This window comes from Hyla sarda, unplaced genomic scaffold (genome assembly GCF_029499605.1).
Source record: "Hyla sarda isolate aHylSar1 unplaced genomic scaffold, aHylSar1.hap1 scaffold_269, whole genome shotgun sequence".
Classification (NCBI taxonomy): domain Eukaryota; kingdom Metazoa; phylum Chordata; class Amphibia; order Anura; family Hylidae; genus Hyla; species Hyla sarda.
In genome coordinates, this window is record NW_026609385.1 from 99,018 (window position 1) to 124,525 (window position 25,508).

A 25,508-nucleotide genomic window follows, 5' to 3' on the forward strand; every position below is an offset into this window, starting at 1 on the left:
GTTCCTACACATACAGCACCATGGAAGCCTGAGCATCACTGATCCCCTAGTTCCTACACATACAGCACCATGGAAGCCTGAGCATCACTGATTCTATAGTTCCTCACACACATACAGCACCAGACCCATCATATCCTAGGCACCAAAGACAGACACTTCAACTAATGAACACATCACAGGACCGCCAGTCACTCCTAGGAATTAATAATGGTAATTTATTATTTACAAAAGTCTAGAGGATAGCCAGGTATACAGGACTCACATATATAAATATACCATTATGTGCAGTGATCTGGAGCATAGCCGGGTGCACAGGGTTCATATCTCCTGCAGGATAGTCATATCTGTATATGTATTATTATTATAGTATTATTGAAGTAGAAAGGAGGAGTGGTCTTATACCTTGCAGGAGTGTTAAGGCAAGGTATATGTGTAAAGGTCTCACTACACATTACAGGTAGCTGAAACTGTTCATTTTAAGAGTCACCTATCAGTCACCTTTAATATGTAATAATCTGAAGCTTTGGAACTTAGGTTGTGAATTACACGACGCTTACAGGAGGCAGCCCCAACACTACAATTATTTATCAAACTACTTTAGACTTTGGTGAAATTTACAGATCCACTGTAGACGCAGCAATGTGAATGGTGTATACATGTTATGTAGGGATCTGTGCGCCCAGTCGGCGACGTACACAAGAAGCTTAATAATAATGTCTGAAGCGTGCGGAGGAGATTTTGTGTGAATATTCAACAACAGCAGTGAGATGGAAAAGAGCCATAAATCCAGAGGAACACAACTGTGTACAGGGCCATACAACGATCCAGGTGGTTGGGGGGGGGGGGGGGGGGCGGTAGAGATAAGGGAATTACATGGGTGAGGGGAGAGCAGGCAGGGAGCAGGGGCAGGAGGAAGGATGGGGGTGCACAGTGTTCATGGAAGCTGTCAGGAAATAAATAAACAGAATCTAAAGCCCTGGCCAGGAATAGATCTGCTGACGTCAATGAATTCCACAGTTGTGGCCTCAGTAAGAGGGGAAGGAAATGAGAAGGGAGGGGGGAAGGAAAGCCTGGATGGGGAGGAGAGCAGACACATCCAGGCTGGAGGGACATTGCTCCATGTATACAGTGTATTACTCTCTGCGCTATGTATACAATGTATCATACACTGCACTATGTATACAGTGGATCACATGCTGCACTATGTATATAATATATTGTACACTGCACTACGTATACAATGTATCACACGCTGCACTACGTATACAATGTATCACACGCTGCAATAGGTATACAATTTATCACTCACACACACACACACACTGCACTATGCATACAATGTATCACAGGCTGCAATATGTATATAATATATTGTACACTGCACTACGTATACAATGTATCACACGCTGCACTACGTATACAATGAATCACACGCTGCAATAGGTATACAATTTATCACTCACACACACACACACACTGCACTATGCATACAATGTATCACAGGCTGCAATATGTATACAATGTATCACACACACACACACTGCACTATGCATACAATGTATCACACACACACTGCACTATGCATACAATGTATCACACGCTGCACTACATATACAATGTATCACACGCTGCACTACGTATACAATTTATCACGTGCTGCAATACGTATACAATGTATCACTCACACACACACTGCACTATGCATACAATGTATCACAGGCTACAATATGTATACAATGTATCACACACACACACACTGCACTACGTATACAATGTATCACACGCTGCAATACGTATACAATTTATCACACACACATACACACACTGCACTATGCATACAATGTATCACAGGCTGCACTACATATACAATGTATCACAGGCTGCACTACATATACAATGTATCACAGGCTGCACTACGTATACAATGTATCACACACACACACACTGCACTATACATACAATGTATCACAGGCTGCACTACATATACAATGTATCACAGGCTGCACTACATATACAATGTATCACACACACACTGCACTATGCATACAATGTATCACAGGCTGCACTACATATACAATGTATCACAGGCTGCACTACGTATACAATGTATCACTCACACACACACTGCACTATGCATACAATGTATCACAGGCTGCACTACATATACAATGTATCACAGGCTGCACTACATATACAATGTATCACACACACACTGCACTATGCATACAATGTATCACAGGCTGCACTACATATACAATGTATCACAGGCTGCACTACGTATACAATGTATCACTCACACACACACACACACACTGCACTATGCATACAATGTATCACACACACACACTGCACTATGCATACAATGTATCACAGGCTGCACTACATATACAATGTATCACAGGCTGCACTACGTATACAATGTATCACTCACACACACTGCACTATGCATACAATGTATCACAGGCTGCACTACATATACAATGTATCACTCACACACACACACACACTGCACTATGCATACAATGTATCACAGGCTGCAATATGTATACAATGTATCACACACACACTGCACTACGTATACAATGTATCACACGCTGCACTACATATACAATGTATCACACGCTGCACTACATATACAATGTATCACAGGCTGCAATATGTATACAATGTATCACACACACACTGCACTACGTATACAATGTATCACACGCTGCACTACATATACAATGTATCACAGGCTGCAATATGTATACAATGTATCACACACACACTGCACTATGCATACAATGTATCACACGCTGCACTACATATACAATGTATCACACGCTGCACTACGTATACAATTTATCACGTGCTGCAATACGTATACAATGTATCACTCACACACACTGCACTATACATACAATGTATCACAGGCTGCAATATGTATACAATGTATCACACACACACTGCACTACGTATACAATGTATCACACGCTGCACTACATATACAATGTATCACAGGCTGCAATATGTATACAATGTATCACACACACACTGCACTATGCATACAATGTATTGAACAATGCACAATGTATTACACGCTGCACTATGTATACAATATATCATACATTCTCTGCTCCTCATCCATTATATAAAACAATATTGTATGCAATAATGTACAGTGTGAAGGCACAGAGGTCACCCTCCCCCCTAAAGTGCTGCAGCTCGCACCCCCTCAGGCCCTTACTATCTGGGTTTCCTCCAGCCTCCCCCTCCAATGGTATCACTTACACTGACATCCGCCCCACCCAAAATACCTCCTACCCCCACAGGAATGCTAACTCTCATTTAACCCTTGCTGTGGCCAAAGCAAATAATTCCTGTCCACCATGTGACTTGGCCAAGTTGCATTCACTTATTGAAGTTTTTCTACTTTTATTCATATTTAATAAAAAAAAAAAAGAAGAAAAAAAAAAAAAAAAGTGACACAGCCGTTGGCTGTCCAGGCATGCTGAGAGGTGTAGTTTTGCAACACCTGGAGGCCCAAAGTTTGGAGACCACTGCCCTATATTTACGCCCCAATGTGACTGTTATATCTTCCCCATATAGGAAGAGTTGTAATCGTAAAACTATAACTCCCAGCATGCTTGGAAAGCCGTTGGATGTCTGAAGGTCCACAGTTTGGAGACCACCATTCTATAGTTATGCCCTAATGTGCACTGTATATCTGCCCCATATAGGGAGAGATGTAGTTGAAAAACTATAAGTTCCAGCATGCCCGGACAGACGTTGGCTGTGCAGGTATGCTGGGGGTTGTAGTTTTCCAACACCCGGAGATCCACAGTTTGGAGACCACTGCTGTAAAGCAACAACCTATAAACACAAAGTCAAATCTGACCTAGATTTTATGAGAGTTGTTGCAAAACCAAGGCTGGCACTCTGATATGTCGACTATCTCCTGGATGTTTGGAGGATCTGCAGTAATAAGTCACAAGACCAATTATTGTTCTATGGCACGGTGTGTGAACAAGGTTACACAAAGCCCATTTACTGGCATCAGATCAGGCAATCTTAATGGATTTGGTGGGGATTCTGCACCTTAATCCTTAACGTGTATAGGGGGCTCCAGGCTTCCTATAGGGGATTGGCCTTAAAGGGGTATTCCAGGCAAAAACTTTTTTTGATATATCAACTGGCTCCGGAAAGTTAAACAGATTTGTAAATTACTTATTAAAAAATTAAAAAAATCTTAATCCTTCCAAGTTATTAGCTTCTGAAGTTGAGTTGCTGTTTTCTGTCTAACTGCTTTCTGATGACTCACGTCCCGGGAGCTGTGCAGTTCCTATGGGGATATTCTCCCATCATGCACAGCTCCCGTGACGTGACATCATCATTGAGCAGTTAGACAGAAAACTTCAGAAGCTAATAACTATTGAAAGGATTAAGATTTTTTAATAGAAGTAATTTACAAATCTGTTTAACTTTCCGGAGCCAGTCGATATTTAAAAAAAGTTTTTGCCTGGAATACCCCTTTAAGTGTTTTGGATGAATCAAATTTCTGTGACCAGAACAGGTCTGATAATCCTGCTACCTGAGGGGCCACAATATGGCTGGAGGAAAGACGGATCCATGAAGGAACATGGTTATATTGTAGCCCAGGACGTGTTAACCAACATACAAGGGGTTAAAATGTAGACATTCCTTGGAGCCTGTAACCTAGCAACACAGAGCCCAGGACTCACTGGGGACCCGGCCTAATTAATCCTAACGATGCTATCTCCATGGCAACACAAATCTGATCAGAGCATCCTCAGCTCACAGCATGATGCATGGAGAATCGCGCTGATCTATCCAGCTGCTAGAGGCGCCAACGTCTATACGTGGAGATCTCACAAAGAAACCGTAGACACCCACAAATGTACCCGACATCACACAGTCACATGAACAGTGTCCGCGCTACGGTATATGACACGTCCTGCTCTACCAGGGGCCTGGTATTAAATGTGAACAGAACCGTATGCACCGATTGATAAGATCCTCTACAGGTGCGCCTTGTCTTTACTTTGCAATAATTATAGTTTATGTCATATAAAGGCTTATCTATAGAGGGTAGGCTGTCTTCTATACACGCTCCGTTATTAGGTACACCTTCCTTGTCCCAGGTTGGACTCGGATAGATAGATATATATTCATTAATTTATTAGGTATTATTTATTTCCTCAGAGATTTCGCTCCATATGGACACGATGACATCACACAGCTCCTCCATATGGACACGATGACATCACACAGTTCCTCCATATGGACACGATGACATCACACAGCTCCTCCATATAGACACGATGACATCACACAGCTCCTCCATATGGACACGATGACATCACACAGCTCCTCCATATGGACACGATGACATCACACAGCTCCTCCATATGGACACGATGACATCACACAGCTCCTCCATATGGACACGATGACATCACACAGCTCCTCCATATGGACACGATGACATCACACAGCTCCTCCATATGGACACGATGACATCACACAGCTCCTCCATATGGACACGATGACATCACACAGCTCCTCCATATGGACACGATGACATCACACAGTTCTTCCATATGGACACGATGACATCACACAGTTCCTCCATATGGACAAGATGACATCACACAGTTCCTCCATATGGACATGATGACATCACACAGTTCCTCCTTATGGACATGATGACCTCACACAGTTCTTCCATATGGACATGATGAAATCACACAGTTCCTCCATTTGTACATGATGACATCACACAGTTCCTCCATTTGGACATGATGACATCACACAGTTCCTCCATATGGACATGATGACATCACACAGTTCCTCCTTATGGACATGATGACATCACACAGTTCCTCCATATAGACATGATGACATCACACAGCTCCTCCATTTGGACATGATGACATCACACAGTTCCTCCATATGGACAAGATGACATCACGCAGTTCTTCCATATGGACATGATGACATCACACAGTTCTTCAATATGGACATGATGACATCACGCAGTTATATTGGATTGAGATCTGGTGACTGTGGAGGCCATTGGAGTCCAGTGACCTCATTGTCCTGTATGAGATGATGTCATGTGACATGGTGCATTATCCTTCTAGAAGTATCATCAGAAGATGGGTCCACTGTGGTCATAAAGGGATGGACATGGGCAGTAAAAATACTCAGGTAGACTGTTGTGTTTATATCAGGATCAATTGGTACTAAGTGCCCAGAAAATGTCCTCCACACCATTTCACCACCAGCAGCCTGACCCGCTGCTATAAGGAAAGATGGATCCATGCTTTTATATTGTTTACACCAAATACTGACCAATTTGAATGTCACAGCTGGAATAGAGACTCCTTAGACCAGACAACATTGTTCCATTGTGCAGTTTTGTTGACCTATGTGAATTATAGCCTTAGTTTCCTGTTCTTAGCTGACACGCGTGACCTCCAATGTGGTCTTCTGCTGCTGTAGCCCATCTGTTCTAAGGTTAGACATGTTGTGTGGGCAGAGATAGTATTCTGCAGACCTAGGGTGTAACCACTGGTTATTTAAGTTACTGTTGCCTTTCTATTATTCCGAAACAGTCTGCCTATTCGCTGATAACAACAAGGCTTTTTCCTCCACACAACTGCCCCTAGAGATGGTTTTGTTGGAAATTTCCATATCAGCAGTTGTAAAATCCTCAGACCGGTCCACCTGGTACCAACAATTATTCCATGTTCAAAGACATTAAAGGAGTACTCCACTAGTTCGGAACATTTAGTTCCGAATGCTGTGTGTGTGCAGCGGGGGTCGGCCACAATGACGTCAGGCCATGCTCCCTCAATGCAAGTCTTTGGGAGGGGGGCGTGGCAGCATGTCTGCCATGCCCCCCCCCCCTCCCAAAGACTTGCATTGAGGGGACATGGCCTAACATCATGAGAGGGTATGGTCAACCCCCGCAGCACGCACACAGCGTTCGGAACTAAATGTTCCGAACGCTGGCCTACCCCTTTAAACCTTTCTTCCCCATTCTGATGCCCAGACTGAATGTCAGCAAGTTATCTTGACCACGTCTACATACCTAAATAAATTGAGTTGCTGAAATGTGATTTGCTGATGAGCTATTTTATGTTACATAGTTACATAGTTAGTACGGTCGAAAAAAGACATATGTCCATCAAGTTCAACCATGTTAGTAAGCAATTGAAGATTTGTACCTTATGAAGTGCCAATGAGTCTATGGCATGTAGGCTCTCTTATACTTAGTGGGGGAGATTTATCAATATGTGTGTGCAGCCATTTCACAGCCTTTTATTTTTGCTGTATTTTTGGCTTCTGTGCTTCAAATTTATCAAAACGGCGCAACAACTTTGATACATTTTGCACAAATGAAAAATCATCTCAGAATGTGCTGATGTAATTTTCTAAGGCAAGGCAGAGGTGGTATGAATTTGTGGTTTTGTTTTTTAACGTTTGTGCAAAAATTTTGTGCCAAATTTCAGCCAATAAAATGTCAGGAAGGCAATGATAAATCTCCCCAAGTGTGTAGGCTCATATATATTTATATTAGGGATCGACAGATATAGTTTTTTTTAGGGCCGATACCGACAATCGGTGGAGGTTAGGGCCGATAGCCGATAACTTATACCGATATTCCGGTATAAGTTATCGGCTATTTATCCCCCCTCGACACCGCTGCAGAACATTGATTTAAAGCGGGCGCTTTTAAATCAATGCACTGCAGTGGCTTTTGCGGGGCCATAGGCCGCCGCCACCACCCGCCAAAGGCTGTCCGGACATGCTGGTAGTTGTAGTTTTGCAACAGCTGGAGGCACCCTCTTTGGGAAACACTGGTCTATGTAGAGGACAGAAGCTTCTTCAGGGTCCTGTACAGAACACGCAATGTCGCCCTCCCATGGTGTCCAAAAGGAGCAGCTAACCCTGGTACAGGTAGAGTACAGAACATGTAATACCTCCCTAAACTGTAGGGGGAGCTACCAGACATCAGTCAGTGCATACACTTCAGTAATACAGGTAAAGAGTACAGAACATGTAATACCTCCCTGTACTGTAGGGGGGCGCTACCAGACACCAGTCAGTGCATACACTTCAGTAATACAGGTAAAGTGTACAGAACATGTAATACCTCCCTGTACTGTAGGGGGCGCTACCAGACACCAGTCAGTGCATACACTTCAGTAATACAGGTAAAGAGTACAGAACATGTAATACCTCCCTGTACTGTAGGGGGGCGCTACCAGACACCAGTCAGTGCATACACTTCAGTAATACAGGTAAAGAGTACAGAACATGTAATACCTCCCTGTACTGTAGGGGGGCGCTACCAGACACCAGTCAGTGCATACACTTCGGTAATACAGGTAAAGTGTACAGAACATGTAATACCTCCCTGTACTGTAGGGGGCGCTACCAGACACCAGTCAGTGCATACACTTCAGTAATACAGGTAAAGTGTACAGAACATGTAATACCTCCCTGTACTGTAGGGGGCGCTACCAGACACCAGTCAGTGCATACACTTCAGTAATACAGGTAAAGAGTACAGAACATGTAATACCTCCCTGTACTGTAGGGAGCGCTACCAGACACCAGTCAGTGCATACACTTCAGTAATACAGGGGTTTTACCAGTGAAATGTCCATTTTGCAGATTCCATAGCATTGTATGTTGAGTCTGGTTTCAAGTTACAATGGTCCAGAAAAGACCATTGTATGTTGAAACTATTGTATGTTGAGGCCATTGTAAGTTGAGGGAGCACTGTATATATATATATATATATATATATATATATATATATATATATATATGTATATATAGTGTGTGTGTGTAGGCTGTCTTATCTAGTGTGTAGGCTGTCATGTTAGATAACACCAGGCAGACCCCCATTTCCCAACAGATACGGAGTATATTAGGCCTGTAGCAGATGCCACATCAGAATTTACATAGATCTGTGTTAGTAAATTTGTCCATTGTTTATATCAGTGTCAATAAATCGCATAGGCCCAGATTTCTCAAACTGTGCGAGATTGATTTTCACACAAGAGCAGCTTTCACTTTACAAGAGCTCGTTGGCTGAGCTGTGATTGGCTGCTGTGGTAAGATCACTATTTTTTCTCTCACACAGTTTGATAAATCTGGGCCATAGTTTTTTGGGAGTCCAAACTGGATATAGCACATTATTTCTAATTTTAATCCCACAGAAAAAAATATGCTGAAAAATACTGTAAAAGACAAAAAAAAACCCTAACAAACAAATACAGTGAATAACAAGGCCAGGGTGCCATGGAGCATGGCCATGAAGCTGCTGTTTGTCTTGGCTCAGTGACTGCTTCACATCATGGCAAAGGGCGTCTTCCCTGGACAAAATCAGTGCCCTGTGCCAATTGTGTCAGCTCCCCCATTCCAATACGATTGTCAGCTCCTATGGTCAGGAACCACTTTATTTGTTGCGATTGTCAGACTACTTATTTGTTACTTCCCAGAATATGTTAGCATTACATGAAGACTGGTATTGGGTTATATTACACACATTATTACACACTCCCTTCTCAGACGGTAATGTGTCCCCTCAAGCTGCAGGCCCCACGTTCTGGCCTCACCCTGGAGACATTTCACCGTCATCACCACATGGCTGACATGTGAGTTGTTGAACTTGTATTCTGTAGATGTCAGACCAGTATTATGTAGCTGCCAGCACTTGGCAGTCTGCTTGTAGGTATAAGGCAACAAATTCAATATTAACCATCCAGCAGGTACAAACTGCCATCTACTGGCAGCTTCTTTCTGCAATCAGTAAATAGCACAAAAAGGGCGTAGCTGTGGACAGTTCTGGTGCCGCCTCTGTTTTTCTAACCCCTTAAAGGCATGTTCACACAGGATACATACGCTGCAGATGTTAACCTGTTACGGACTCAGGCCGTACAGGTACGCCTTGACACCCTGGTACATAAGGACCCAGGGCGTATCTGTACGCCCGTGGGAATTTCGGTCCCCGCCGGGCAGGGACCGGACCAGGGTGACTGCTGATATCAGTCAGCAGGCACCCCGCGCAAATGCCCAGGGGAGTCATCAGACACCACCTCCCCCCCATGTCGGCGATCGACACAGATCGCCGGTGAATGCACACCGCCAATTCCGGGTCATACGGGTCTATGGTGACCCGGAATATAAGGGGGATCGGGGTTGTCCAAGACACCCACGGTCCCCCTGAAGGGATAGGAGTGAGGTGGCAGGGGTGCAACCCCTCCTATTGGTCATCAAGAAGCGATGACCAATAGCAGATTGGGGGCGGGGTTAACTTTCGGTTTCCCCTTTCTGCCCACCCACAATAGGCGGGGCAGAACAGGGAAACCAAAGGGGACCGGCGCCGAAGAGCCACTTAACTACCGGCGGCGGCAGCATGTGGTGATCGGCGGCAGAAGAGGACGGCACTGCGGCTTCCTGGATCCTACGGAAGCCGGTGAGTTGCCTAGCAACATCTGGAGGGCTACAGTCTGAGACCGCTATACAGTGGTCTCTAAACTGTAGCCCTCCAGATGTTGCAAAACTACAACTCCCAGCATGCCCAGACAGCTGTTTGGGCATGCTGGGATTTGTAGTTTTACAACATCTGGAGGGCCACAGTTTGGAGATCACTCTGCAGTGGTCTTTAAACTGTAGCCCAGCATGCCCAAACAGCTGTCTCAGCATGCTGGGAGTTGTAGTTGCATATCTCCAGCTGTTGCATACCTACATCTCCCAGCATGCCCTTCGGCGATCAGTACATGCTGGGAGTTTTAGTTTTGTAACAGCTGGAGGCACACTGGTTGGAAAATACTGAGTTAGGTAACAGAACCTAACTGAAGGTTTTCCAGTGTGCCTCCAGCTGATGCAAAAGTACAACTCCCAGCATGCACAGTCAGTACATGCTGAGAGTTGTAGTTTTGAAAAAGCTGGAGGTTTGCCCCCCCCCCCCCCCCCCCCACCCCATGTTAATGTACAGGGTACATTCACACAGGCGGGTTTACAGCGAGTTTTCTGCAAACTCCTAGCGGAAAACTCACCGTAAACCCGCCAGTGCGAATGTACCCTAAAAACACTACATTACACTAACACAATAAAGGGTAAAACACTACCCCCTTACACAGTCCCCCCCAATAAAAAATGTGTTGTACTGCAGTGTTTAAAACGGAGCTACCAGCTGTTGCAAAACAACAACTCCCAGCATTTCCAGACAGACACCGACTGTCCAGGCATGCTGGGAGTTTAGCAACAGCTGGAGGCACCCTGTTTGGGAATCACTGGCGTAGAATACCCCCTATGTCCCCCCTATGCTATCCCTAATTTAGTCCTCAAATGCGCATGGCGCTCTCTCACTTCGGAGCCCTGTCGTATTTCAAGGAACAGTGAGCATTTTCACCCCACGGGTGTCTGCCAGATTTTTGGAACAGTGGTCCGTGAAAATGAAAAATTTTATGTTTCATTTGCACAGCCCACTGTTCCAAAGATCTGTCAAACGTCAGTGGGGTGTAAACACTCACTGCACCCCTTATAAAATTCTGTGAGGGGTGTAGTTTCCAAAATGGGTCACATGTGGGGGGGGGGGGGGTCCACTGTTCAGGCACCACGGGGGGGCTTTCCAAATGCTGCACATGGCCCCTGACTTCCATTCCAAACAAATTCTCTCTCCAAAAGCTCAATGGCGCTCCTTCTCTTCTGTGCATTGTAGTTCACCAGCAGAGCACTTGATGTCCACACATGGGGTATTTCCATACTCAGATGAAATGGTGTTACAAATTTTGGGGGTAATTTTCTCCTATTACCCCTTGTAAAAATGTAAAATTTTGGGAAAAACCAATTTTAGTGAAAACATTTTTTTTTTTCATTTACACATCCAACTTTAACAAAAAGTCATCAAACACCTGTGGGGTGTTAAGGCTCACTGTACCCCTTGTTACATTACTTAAGGTGTGTAGTTTCCAAAATAGTATGCCATGTGTTTTTTTTGCTGTTCCGGCACCATAGGGGCTTCCTAAATGAGACATGCCCCCAAAAAACCCATTTCAGCAAAATTTGCTTTCCAAAAGCCAAATGTGACGACTCCTCTTCTGAGCATTGTAGTTCACCCACAGAGCATTTTACATCCTAACATGGGGCATTTCCATACTCAGAAGAGATGGGGTTACAAATTTTGGGGGGCATTTTCTCCCATTACCTTTTGTAAAAATGGTAAATTTGGGTAAAAAACTGCACTTAAGTGAAATTTTTTTTTTCACTTACACATCCGACTTTAATGAAAAGTCGTCATACACCTGTGGGGTGTTAAAGGGGTACTCCGGGAAACCCTTTTTTTTATTTTTTTAAATCAACTGGTGCCAGAAAGTTAAAACAGATTTGTAAATTACTTCTATTAAAAAATCTTAATCCTTCCTGTACTTATTAGCTGCTGAATACTACAACAGAAATTCTTTTCTTTTTAAAACACAGTGCTCTCTGCTGACATCTCTGTCCATTTTGGGAACTGTCCAGAACAGCATAGGTTTGCTATGGGGATTTCCTTTTACTCTGGTCAGTTCCTAAAATGGACAGAGATGTCAGTAGAGAGCACTGTGCTCATGATGTCAGCAGACAGCTCTGTGTTTCAAACGGAAAATAATTTCCACTGTAGTATTCAGCAGCTAATAAGTACAGGAAGGATTAAGATTTTTTAATAGAAGTAATTTACAAATCTGTTTAACTTTCTGGCACCAGTTGATTTAAAAAAAAAAAAAAAAAGTTTTTCTCTGGAGTACCCCTTTAGGGCTCACTGGATCCCTTGTTACGTGCCTTGAGGGGTGTAGTTTCCAAAATGGTATGCCATGTGGGGGTTTTCTGCTGTTCTGGCACCATAGGGGCTTCCTAAATGAGACATGCCCCCCAAAAACCATTTCAGCAAAATTCACTCTCCAAAATCCCATTGTTGCTCCTTCCCTTCTGAGCCCTCTAGTGCACCCGCTGAACACTTGACACACACATGAGGTATGTCCTTACTCGAGAGAGGGGCTTTTTCCTCCTATTACCCCTTGTAAAAATTAAAAAACTGGGTCTACAAGAACATGCAAGTGTAAAAAATGAAGATTTTGAATTTTCTCCTTCACTTTGCTGCTATTCCTGTGAAACACCTAAAGGGTTAACACACTTACTGAATGTCATTTTGAATACTTTGGGGGGTGCAGTTTTTATAATGGGGTCTTTTGTGGGGTATTTCTAATATGAAGACCCTTCAAATCCACTTCAAACCTGAACTGGTCCCTGAAAAATTCCGATTTTGAAAATGTTGTGAAAAATTGGAAAATTGCTGCTAAACTTTGAAGCCTCTGGTGTCTCCAAAAGTAAAAACATGTTAACTCTAGGGTGTGTTCACATGGAGTAAATCAAGAGGAATTCACACTGAAAAATTTACAGGCGGAAAAAAGAATTATATTTTCACGCAAAATTCATGCGAAACGCGCACGGAATTGCGCGCAGAAATGGTGGAGAAAGAAGTGAAGGGTTTTTCAGCCAATTCCGCGTAAATTCCGCGCGAAAACGATGTCGGGCAGAGTTTTTTTTTTTACTTCTATTCATTTCTGCTAGCGGATTCCGCTTGAAGAATGAACATGTTCTTTCTTCACAGCGTTGGAATTCCGCTAGCAGAATTTCCGCAGTGTGAACAGGACAGCAGAAGAAACATTAAAGTCAAATGGCAGAGGAGATGTGAATTAATTTGGAGCGGAGAGTTTAAGAGGAATTACTTGAGTAAATTCCTCTTGAATTACTCCGTGTGAACGCACCCTTTTGATGCAAACATAAAGTAGACTTATTGTACATGTGAATCAATAAATAATTTATTTGGAATATTCCTTTTCCTTATGAGCAGAGAGCTTCAAAGTAAAAAAAAAATGTTTACCACCAAAATTCAATACTCAGCAACACAAAAAAGGTATGCAAAAGTATATAAAGCTTTATTAAAGATACATAGAAAAACACACTTTAACCCCTTAAGGACGCAGGGTTCTTCCGTTTTTGCACTTTTGTTTTTTCCTCCTTACGTTTTAAAAATCATAACCCTTTCAATTTTGCACCTAAAAATCCATATGAGGGCTTATTTTTTGCGCCACCAATTCTACTTTGCAGTGACAGTCATTTTACCCAAAAATCTACAGCGAAAAAGTAATAATAATAATAATTGTGTGACGAAATTGAAGAACAAAAGCCATTTCTCTAACTTTTGGGGGCTTCCGTTTCTACACAGAACATTTTTCGGTAAAAATGACACCTTCTCTTTATTCTGTAGGTCCATACAATTAAAATGATCCCCTACTTATATAGGTTTAATTTAGTCTCTGGGGGGGGGGGGAGAGGTCTGTTGATGAATTATATTATTGATTAGTAATTCTATTATTGATTAATTATATTATTATATTTTTATATTAATTATTATTATAGTTAATTTTTATAATAGTTGCATGGGGTATATAGGCCTTTATAAGGAATATAATACGGGTATTGTGTATATACTATGGAATGATCCAATGGATAGGGGTGGAGAGATCAGGAGGACTTAGGAGGTACTGTTATTGATCTAGGAGAAGGGGGTTTACTATGATATGTGTAGTATATAGACATGTTATCTCTCACTTTTATAACATATATATAGATATATGTGGGTGTTGTCACATTTTTGTATATTGTATGGTTTGGGGTTGGTAGGTTTACTGTATAATTAAATAAATAATTGTTTATTTATTATGTATAATTTTTAGGTGATGGATGTATGTATAAGTATATGCACATGAGTTAATTTATTTTTACTTTTAATACTAAATTTTATTTAATTTTTATTATTATTTATTATTTCACGGATTATCGATTATTTATTATGTGATATTTATTATGAACTAAGTATTATGAATGACTAATTATTATGATTCTTTATTAAGGTTTAATATGCACTATTATGAATTATTAGGTGGAAGAGTTATGATTGCAGTATGTATGATTTGAACTATATATGCCCTCTAATTGATCATTATAGTAATTTGAGGATTTTATATGAATTGTTTATGCCCTCAGATTAAATATTAAATAATAATGTATTATGTGTAGCCCCTATGGGGAATAGTATGGACCTGGTCTATTATACATTTAGAATATGAAATATATCGGTTTGTATGATTTATGATATGTTTATAATTATGTCATCCTCTCCGGGCATATGGCAATTGTTAACACATTAGTTCTGTTAAGAATTGGTAATAATATGTCTACTCTCGTTAGGTCTTTTTATTATACTACTAGTTTTGATGTAGTGACACCTACTGGCCATCCAGGGAACTATTTCCTATTTATATGGGTTACATCTACTAGTTTTCCTCTGGGTGCGCGCACATTGTAACTCTGGGCGGAAGTTCGAATCCCTATGTGCCACGTATGGGCGGAAGCTGTCATGGTCACATGACGGCGGATACTCAGTGGCGCGGCGGGTTCCGGGGCGCGATCCGTGCGCCGATTATGGAGGCATATATAAGGAGCAAAGGGGTGAGATGACAGCACCTCCTGACAAAGAGGGGAGACCCACAAAACGACGTCCGTTGAGGGTACACGGTGTCCCTGGATGGCCTGTGGGAACATGCCTGCTACAGGTAATGTATGATGGTTATATTTTTATACATGATTTTGTACTGATGTAAACATTGCCGTACCGATGTAAAGGGGGATATATTATTATTGTGCAGTGTTCCTGTTATTCACCATCTGGTTACATTCAGGACCAGGGAACCGGTGCCATTTCTGGGGTATATGTTTTTTAGGGGTGGGGTTGTCTTTCTCTTTTTTTTTTTATTGTCAATTGTGGTAGATTATTAATAAAATTTATACATGTTTGCATTAAATTTTGCATTATTGGTGGTTACTTTTGTGGTGACATTTGTAGGAGCATTATTATAGGAGTTTTTGTTGCCATTTCTATTGGTGTTCTAATTCAGAGGAAGAGTGTAGGTTTATATTGATTTTGTCGCACTTCTGAAAAAAACCATAACTACATGCAGGAAAATTTATATGTTTAAAATTGTCATTTTCTGACCCATATAACTTTTTTATTTTTCTGCGTATGGGACGGTATGAGGACTCATTTTTTGCGCCGTGATCTGAAGTTTTTAGCGGTACAATTTTTGTATTGATTGGACTTTTTGATCGCTTTTTACTAATTTTTTCATGATATAAAAAGTGACCAAAAATATGTTATTTTGGACTGGTTATTTTTTTTGCATGCGGCGATACCACATATGTTTATATTTATTTTTATTTACATGTTTGTTTTTTATGGGAATAGGGGGGTGATTTGGACTTTTATTAGGGAAAGGGTTAAATCACATTTATTAACTTTTTTTTTTGCAGTGTTATAACTCCCACAGGGGGCTATAACACTGCACACACTGATCTTTTACACTGATCACTGCAAAGCCATAGCTTTGCATTGATCAGTGTTATCGGCAGTCGATTGCACAAGCCTGTATCTCAGCCTTGGAGCAATCAATCGCCGAACGGACGTGCCGGTGGAAGGTAAGAGGACCTCCGCTCGCGTCCTAGCTGATCGGGACACCACATTTTCACTGCGGTGGTCCCGATTAGCCCCACTGAGCAGCCGGGAAGCTTTTACTTTCGTTTTAGACGCCGCATCTAAAGGGTCCTACATGCCAGGACAGACCCGATATGACACGGGGTCACCGCGTGACCCCGCGTTATATCGCGGGAGCCGGCCAAGGACGTAAATATATGTCCTTGGTCGTTAAGGGGTTAAAAACAATGCACAGAAATGAGTAAAAGGCAGGGGATACAGATGCACACATTGGGAGAGTAAATGCAAGCAAGTACATATGTGTGCACAAATACACAGAGTACGCTGAAAAGGGTATATATGAGCCCTGACAGAATAGTTAGGAATGTATAAGCATACAGTGTCCAAAAAATAGGAAATAATCACCAATGTAGAGCCCTATGGGTTAAGTGCAGGTGGTACATGGCTCTACACACTGTATGCTTATACATTCCTAACTATTCTGTCAGGGCTCATATATACCCTTTTCAGCGTACTCTGTATTTGTGCACACATATGTACTTGCTTGCATTTACTCTCCCAATGTGTGCATCTGTATCCCCTGCCTTTTACTCATTTCTGTGCACTGTGTCTATGCATTGTTTTAAGGTATGGTTTTCTATGTATCTTTAACCCCTTAAGGACCAAGCCCATTTTGGCCTTAAGGACCAGAGCGTTTTTTGCACATCTGACCACTGTCACTTTAAACATTAATAACTCTGATGCTTTTAGTTATTCTGATTCCGAGATTGTTTTTTTCGTGACATATTCTACTTTAACATAGTAGTATATTTTATGGTAACTTGCATCCATTCTTGGTGAAAAATCCCAAAATTTTATGAAAAATTTGAAAATTTAGCATTTTTCTAACTTTGAAGCTCTCTGCTTGTAAGGAAAATGGATATTCTAAAAAATGTTTTTTTTGATTCACATATACAATATGTCTACTTTATGTTTGCATCATAAAATTGATGAGTTTTTACTTTTGGAGACACCAGAGGCTTCAAAGTTCAGCAGCAATTTTCCAATTTTTCACAAAATTTTCAAACTCTCTTTTTTTCAGTGACCAGTTGAGTTTTGAAGTGGATTTGAAGGGTCTTCATATTAGAAATACCCCATAAATGACCCCATTATAAAAACTGCACCCCCCATAGTATTCAAAATGACACTCAGTCAGTGTTTTAACCCTTTAGGTGTTTCACAGGAATAGCAGCAAAGTGAAGGAGAAATTCAAAATCTTCATTTTGTACACACATGTTCTTGTAGACCCAATTTTTGAATTTTTGCAAGTGGTAAAAGGAGAAATTTTTTACTTGTATTTGTAGCCCAATTTCTCTTGAGTAAGGAAATACCTCATATGTCTATGTAAAGTGTTCGGCGGGCGCAGTAGAGGGCTCAGAAGGGAAGGAGTGACAAGGGGATTTTGGAGAGAACATTTTTCTGAAATGGTTTTTGGGGGGCATGTCACCTTTAGGTAGCCCCTAAGGTGTCAAAACAGCAAAAAAAAAAAAAAAAACACATGGCATACCATTTTGGAAACTAGACCCCTCGGGGAATGTAACATGGGATAAAGTGAGCCTTAATACCCAAAATGTGTTTCATGACTTTTGCAAATGTTAAAAAAAATAAATAAAAATATTTGACCTAAAATGCTTGTTTTCCCAAATATTTTACATTTTAAAAAGGGTAATAGCAGAAAATACCCCCCAAAATTTGAAGCCCAATTTCTCCCGATTCAGAATACACCCCATATGGGGGTGAAAAGTGCTCTGCTGGCGCACTACAGGTCTCAGAGGAGAAGGAGTCACATTTGGAAGCAAATTTTGCTCTGGGGGCATGCCACATTTAGGAAGCCCCTATGGTGCCAGGACAGCAAAAAAAAAAAAAAAAAAAAAAAAAAAAAAAAAAAAAAACACATGCCATACCATTTTGGAAACTAGACCCCTCGGGGAACGTAACAAGGTGTTAAGTGAACCTTTATACCCCACAGGTGTTTCACGACTTTTGCATATGTAAAAAAATATATATATATATATTTTTTTTACCTAAAATGTTTGTTTTCCCAAAAATTTTACATTTTTAAAAAGGGTAAAAGCTGAAAATACCCCCCCCCCCCAAAAAAATTTCAAGCCCAATTTCTCCCGAGTACGGCGATACCCCATATGTGACCCTGAACTGTTGCCTTGAAATACGACAGGGCTCCAAAGTGAGAGCGTCATGCGCATTTGAGGCCTAAATTAGGAACTTGCATAGGGGTGGACATAGGGGTATTCTACGCCAGTGATTCCCAAACAGTGTGCCTCCAGCTGTTGTAAAACTCCCAGCATGCCTGGACAGTTAGTGGCTGTCTGGTAATACTGGGAGTAGTTGTTTTGCAACAGCTGGAGGCTCCGTTTTGGAAACCGTAGCGTACCAGACGTTTTTCATTTTTATTGGGGAGGGGGCTGTGTAGGGGTATGTGTATATGTAGTGTTTTTTACTTTTTATTTTATTTTGTGTTAGTGTAGTGTTTTTAGGGTACAGTCGCACGGGCGGGGGTTCACAGTAGTTTCTCGCTGGCAGTTTGAGCTGTGGCAGAAAATTTGCCGCAGCTCAAACTTGCAGCCGGATACTTACTGTAAACCTCCGCCCATGTGAGTGTACCCTGTACATTCACATTGGGGGGGGGGGGGGGGGAACATCCAGCTGTTGCAAAACTACAACTCCCAGTATGCGCTGACAGACTGTACATGCTGAGAGTTTTAGTTTTGCAACAGCTTGAGGCACAATGGTTATGTATTATCACTGGTTGTGACCTAACTCAGTGTTTCACAACCAGTGTGCCTCCAGCTGTTGCAAAACTACTACTCCCAGTATGCACTTTAGCTGTTTGTGTAAGCTGGGAGTTGTAGTTATACAACAGCTGAAGGTACACTTTTCCATAGAAAAAATGTCCCTCCAGCTGTTGCAAAACTATAAGTCCCAGCATGCCCATAAGGGAATGCTGGGAGTTGTGGTGGTCTGTCTCCTGCTGTTGCATAACTACAGCTCCCAGCATGCCCTTTTTGCATGCTGGGAGCTGTTGCTAAGCAACAGCAGGAGGCTGTCACTCAGCTCCAACTGCTGCTCCAAAGGTCAGTCCCTCGCCGCCGCTCCTGGGGCCCCAATCCCAACAGGGATGCCGGGATCGGGGTCCCCAGCTGCCGGGGTCCTCTTCCCGCACCCGATCACGTCCTCCGGAAGAGGAGCGGAGCGGGTTGCGCGAGTGACACCCGCAGCAGGTGCCCTGATTGGCCGGCAAATCAGGGCGATCGTGAGGTGGCACCAGTGCCACCTCACCCCTGCTGGCTATGGCTGTTCGGGGCTGTCAGAGACGACCCCGTTCAGCCAGTAAATCCGGGTCACCGGAGACCAGATTGACCCGGAATCCGCCGCAGATCGATGGGCTGAATTGTCCAGCGATCATGGGGGGGGGACATAATGACCCCCCTGGGCGATATGCCGCGATGCCTGCTGAACGATTTCAGCAGGCATCTGGCTCCGGTCCCCAACCGGCTAGCGGTTGGGACCGGATTTCCCACGGGCGTATGGATACGCCCTGTGTCCTTAAGGACTCGGAATGCAGGGCGTATCCATACGCTCGGTGTCCTGAAGAGGTTAAGAAGTTAATTTTGCTATACGGTTTCGGCATACGGTTTCATAAAAAAAAAAAAAAAAAAGTATGCAACCGCACAGAAAACCTTGCCCATAGACTTCCCATTCAAAACCGTATGCACCATATTATATTGTATACGGTTGTCTGTTTTTCAAACCATACGGTTTTTTACTTTTTTTTTTCCGGACAGAAAACTGTAGCCTACCACGGTTTTTGGTCCGGGTGAAAAACTGTATTAAACTGTATACTTTTTTTTAACATGGGAGTCAATGGGAACCGTACAGAACCGTATGTGCGTAAGTTTTCACCATACGTTTTTTTTTCTTGTAATTTTAATCAAACAAGAAAAACTATTCATAATGGAGTGAAAAGTTCAAAACATATGCGCTTTTCCCGTAAAAAACGGATGCAACCGGACATCATTTTTCAAACCATATAGGGTTTGAAACTGTATATAGATAAAACTTTGTACACATGTTTTGATACAGTTTAGGGTGCTTTAGCACCACATTTTGTACTTACGGTTCCCGAATACGGCTGGGAGGAGGGGGGGCCGGGCTTAATCGCGGCGCCCGCACTGACCCTATTCGGGAACCGTATTTAATGCATGTCTATGAGCCGACCGGAGTGAACCGCAGCCTCCGGTCGGCTGTGTTTTCGGCCGTATGCGGTTTCCCGACCGCAGGCAAAAACGTGGTCAACCGCGGACTGCGGTTCACTCCGGTCGGCTCATAGACATGCATTAAATACGGTTCCCGAATACGGCTGAGTGCGGGCGCCGCGATTAAACCCCGCCCACCCTCCTCCCAGCCGTATTCGGGAACCGTAAGTACAAAACGTGGTGTAAAAGTTTGGGTATGGGTGGGTGGATGAAGGGGAGGGGTATGGGTAAATAAAGAGCAAGCATATGGGAGGAAGAAGAGCAGGGGTATGGGTGGGTGGATGAAGGGGAGGGGTATGGGTGAATAAAAAGCAAGTATATGGGAGGATGAAGAGCAGGGGTATGGGAGGATGAAGAGCAGGGGTATGGGAGGATGAAGAGCAGGGGTATGGGAGGATGTAGAGCAGGGGTATGGGAGGATGTAGAGCAGGGGTATGGGAGGATGTAGAGCAGGGGTATGGGAGGATGTAGAGCAGGGGTATGGGAGGAAGAAGAGCAGGGGTATGGGAGGAAGAAGAGCAGGGGTATGGGAGGATGAAGAGCAGGGGTATGGGAGGATGAAGAGCAGGGGTATGGGAGGATGAAGAGCAGGGGTATGGGAGGATGAAGAGCAGGGGTATGGGAGGATGAAGAGCAGGGGTATGGGAGGATGAAGAGCAGGGGTATGGGAAGAAGAAGAGCAGGGGTATGGGAAGAAGAAGAGCAGGGGTATGGGAAGAAGAAGAGCAGGGGTATGGGAGGAAGTAGAGCAGGGGTATGGGAGGAAGTAGAGCAGGGGTATGGGAGGAAGAAGAGCAGGGGTATGGGAGGAAGAAGAGCAGGGGTATGGGAGGAAGAAGAGCAGGGGTATGGGAGGAAGAAGAGCAGGGGTATGGGAGGAAGAAGAGCAGGGGTATGGGAGGAAGAAGAGCAGGGGTATGGGAGGAAGAAGAGCAGGGGTATGGGAGGATGAAGAGCAGGGGTATGGGAGGATGAAGAGCAGGGGTATGGGAGGATGAAGAGCAGGGGTATGGGAGGATGAAGAGCAGGGGTATGGGAGGATGAAGAGCAGGGGTATGGGAGGATGAAGAGCAGGGGTATGGGAAGAAGAAGAGCAGGGGTATGGGAAGAAGAAGAGCAGGGGTATGGGAAGAAGAAGAGCAGGGGTATGGGAGGATGAAGAGCAGGGGTATGGGAGGATGAAGAGCAGGGGTATGGGAGGATGAAGAGCAGGGGTATGGGAAGAAGAAGAGCAGGGGTATGGGAGGATGAAGAGCAGGGGTATGGGAGGATGAAGAGCAGGGGTATGGGAGGATGAAGAGCAGGGGTATGGGAAGAAGAAGAGCAGGGGTATGGGAGGATGAAGAGCAGGGGTATGGGAGGATGAAGAGCAGGGGTATGGGAGGATGAAGAGCAGGGGTATGGGAGGATGAAGAGCAGGGGTATGGGAGGATGAAGAGCAGGGGTATGGGAGGATGAAGAGCAGGGGTATGGGAGGATGAAGAGCAGGGGTATGGGAGGATGTAGAGCAGGGGTATGGGAGGATGAAGAGCAGGGGTATGGGAGGATGAAGAGCAGGGGTATGGGAGGAAGAAGAGCAGGGGTATGGGAGGAAGAAGAGCAGGGGTATGGGAGGATGAAGAGCAGGGGTATGGGAGGATGAAGAGCAGGGGTATGGGAGGATGAAGAGCAGGGGTATGGGAAGAAGAAGAGCAGGGGTATGGGAAGAAGAAGAGCAGGGGTATGGGAAGAAGAAGAGCAGGGGTATGGGAGGATGAAGAGCAGGGGTATGGGAGGATGAAGAGCAGGGGTATGGGAAGAAGAAGAGCAGGGGTATGGGAAGAAGAAGAGCTGGGGTATGGGAGGATGTAGAGCAGGGGTATGGGAGGATGAAGAGCAGGGGTATGGGAAGAAGAAGAGCAGGGGTATGGGAGGATGTAGAGCAGGGGTATGGGAGGATGAAGAGCAGGGGTATGGGAAGATGAAGAGCAGGGGTATGGGAGGATGAAGAGCAGGGGTATGGGAAGATGAAGAGCAGGGGTATGGGAAGATGAAGAGCAGGGGTATGGGAGGATGTAGAGCAGGGGTATGGGAGGATGAAGAGCAGGGGTATGGGAAGATGAAGAGCAGGGGTATGGGGCAATGAATGGAAGTAGTATGGGAGGATGAAACAAAGCTTGTGTCATCTGCAAAGATAGGAACATTGGGGGAGATTTATCAAAACCTGTGCAGAGGAAAAATTGCCCAGTTGCCCATAGCAACCAATCAGCTTTCTTCTTACTTTCTTAACAAGGCTTATGCAAAATGAAAGAAGCGATCTGATTGGTTGCTATGGGCAACTGGGCAACTTTGCCTCTGCACAGGTTATGATAAATCTCCCTCATTACCCCTATCCTCAATGTCATTATTAAATAAGTTAAATAAAAGCAGGCCCGGTACTGAACCTTTGAGTCAACACTTCTAACCGGGGACCATTTGGAGTAGGAATCATTGACCACCATTCCTTGGCTATGGTCCTAAAGCCAGTTATCAATTCAATACCACAAATACCCTTATTAGGGGAGGCAATAAATGCAAAAACAAGTGCCATCCAGGCACAAAAGAGCCAGTATACCCCTTTTATTGGTTATAACTTAACCCCCTAAAGGACCAGGCCATTTTACACCTTAGGACCAGAGCGTTTTTTTGAACATCTGACCACTGTCACTTTAAACATTAATAACTCTGATGCTTTTAGTTATCATTCTGATTCTGAGATAGTTTTTTCAGGACATATTCTACTTTAACATAGTGGTAAATTTTTGTGGTAACTTGCATCCATTCTTGGTGAAAAATCCCAAAATTTGATGAAAAAAAATTGAAAATTTTGCATTTTTCTAACTTTGAAGCTCTCTGCTTGTAAGGAAAATGGATATTCAAAATGTTTATTTTTTTATCACATATACAATATGTCTACTTTATGTTTGCATCATAAAATTTAAAATTTATGAGTTTTTACTTTTGGAAGACACCAGAGGCTTCAAAGTTCAGCAGCAATTTTCCAATTTTTCACAATTTTCAAACTCACTATTTTTCAGGGACCAGTTCAGGTTTGAAGTGGATTTGAAGGGTCTTCATATTAGAAATACCCCATAAATGACCCCATTATAAAAACTGCACCCCCCAAAGTATTCAAAAGGACATTCAGTCAGTGTTTTAACCCTTTAGGTGTTTCACAGGAATAGCAGCAAAGTGAAGGAGAAAATTCACAATCTTAATTTTTTACACTTGCATGTTCTTGTAGACCCAATTTTTGAATTTTTTACAAGGGGTAAAAGGAGAAAATGTATACTTCTATTTGTAGCCTGATTTCTCTCGAGTAAGCACATACCTCATATGTCTATGTAAAGTGTTCGGCGGGCACAGTAGAGGGCTCAGAAGGGAAGGAGCGACAAGGGGATTTTGGAGAGTACGTTTTTCTGAAATGGTTTTTGGGGGGCATGTTGCATTTAGGAAGCCCCTATGGTGCTAGAACAGCAACCTCCCCCCCCCCCCCAATGGCATACCATTTTGGAAACTAGACCCCTTGAGGAACGTAACAAGGAATAAAGTGAGCCTTAATACCCCCCCCCCCCCCCCCACAGGTGTTTCACGACTTTTGCATATGTAAAAAAATAAAATAAAATAAATAAAATAAAAAAAAAATTCACTAAAATTGTGTTTCCCCCCAAATTTCACATTTTTGCAAGGCTTAATAGCAGAAAATACCCCCCAAAATTTGTAACCCCATCTCTTCTGAGTATGGAGGTACCCCATAAGTTGACCTGAAGTGCACTACAGGCGAATTACAATGCTCAGAAGAGAAGGAGTCATATTTGGCTTTTTGAGAGCAAATTTTGGTCGGGGGGCATGTCGCATTTAGGAAGCCCCTAAGGTGCCAGAACAGCAAAAAAAAAAACAAAAAAAAAACAAAAAAAAAACACATGGCATACCATTTTGGAAACTAGACCCCTTGAGGAACAGAACAAGGAATTAAGTGAGCCTTAATACCCCACAGGGGTTTCACAACTTTTGCATATGTTAAAAAAAAAGAAAAAAAAAATTCTTCACTAAAATGTGTGTTTCCCCCCAAATTTCATATTTTTGCAAGGGTTAATAGCAGAAGATACCCCCCAAAATTTGTAACCCCATTTCTTCTGAGTATGGAAATACCCTATGCATGGACGTCAAGTGCCCTGCCATCGAACTACAATGCTCAGAAGAGGAGGAGCGCCATTGAGCTTTGGAAGAGTGAATTTGTTTGGAATGGTATTCAGGGGCCATGTGCGTTTACAAAGCCCCCCGTGGTGCCAGAACAGTGGACCCCCCACATGTGACCCTTTTGGAAACTACACCCCTCACAGAATTTAATAAGGGGTGCAGCGAGTATTTACACCCCACTGGCATTTGACAGATCTTTGGAACAGTGGGCTGAGCAAATGAAAAATTTAATTTTTCATTTTCACGGACCACTGTTCCAAAAATCTGTCAGATACCTGTGGGGCGTAAATTCTCACTGTACCCCTTATTACATTACGTGAGGGGTGTAGTTTCCAAAATGGGGTCACATGTTGGGGGGGTCC

At 43.2% G+C, this 25,508-nt stretch overlaps 1 protein-coding gene across 1 annotated transcript in view; it reads left to right on the forward strand.

The window, feature by feature from the left end:
- Positions 1-15,413: 15,413 nt before the first annotated feature.
- Positions 15,414-25,508, forward strand: part of CIPC (CLOCK interacting pacemaker) — a 67,987-nt gene continuing 57,892 nt past the window's right edge. The window contains exon 1 of the mRNA XM_056553292.1: positions 15,414-15,680. The gene's annotated coding sequence lies outside the window, so the exon portion shown is untranslated. The remainder of the gene's footprint in view (positions 15,681-25,508) is intronic.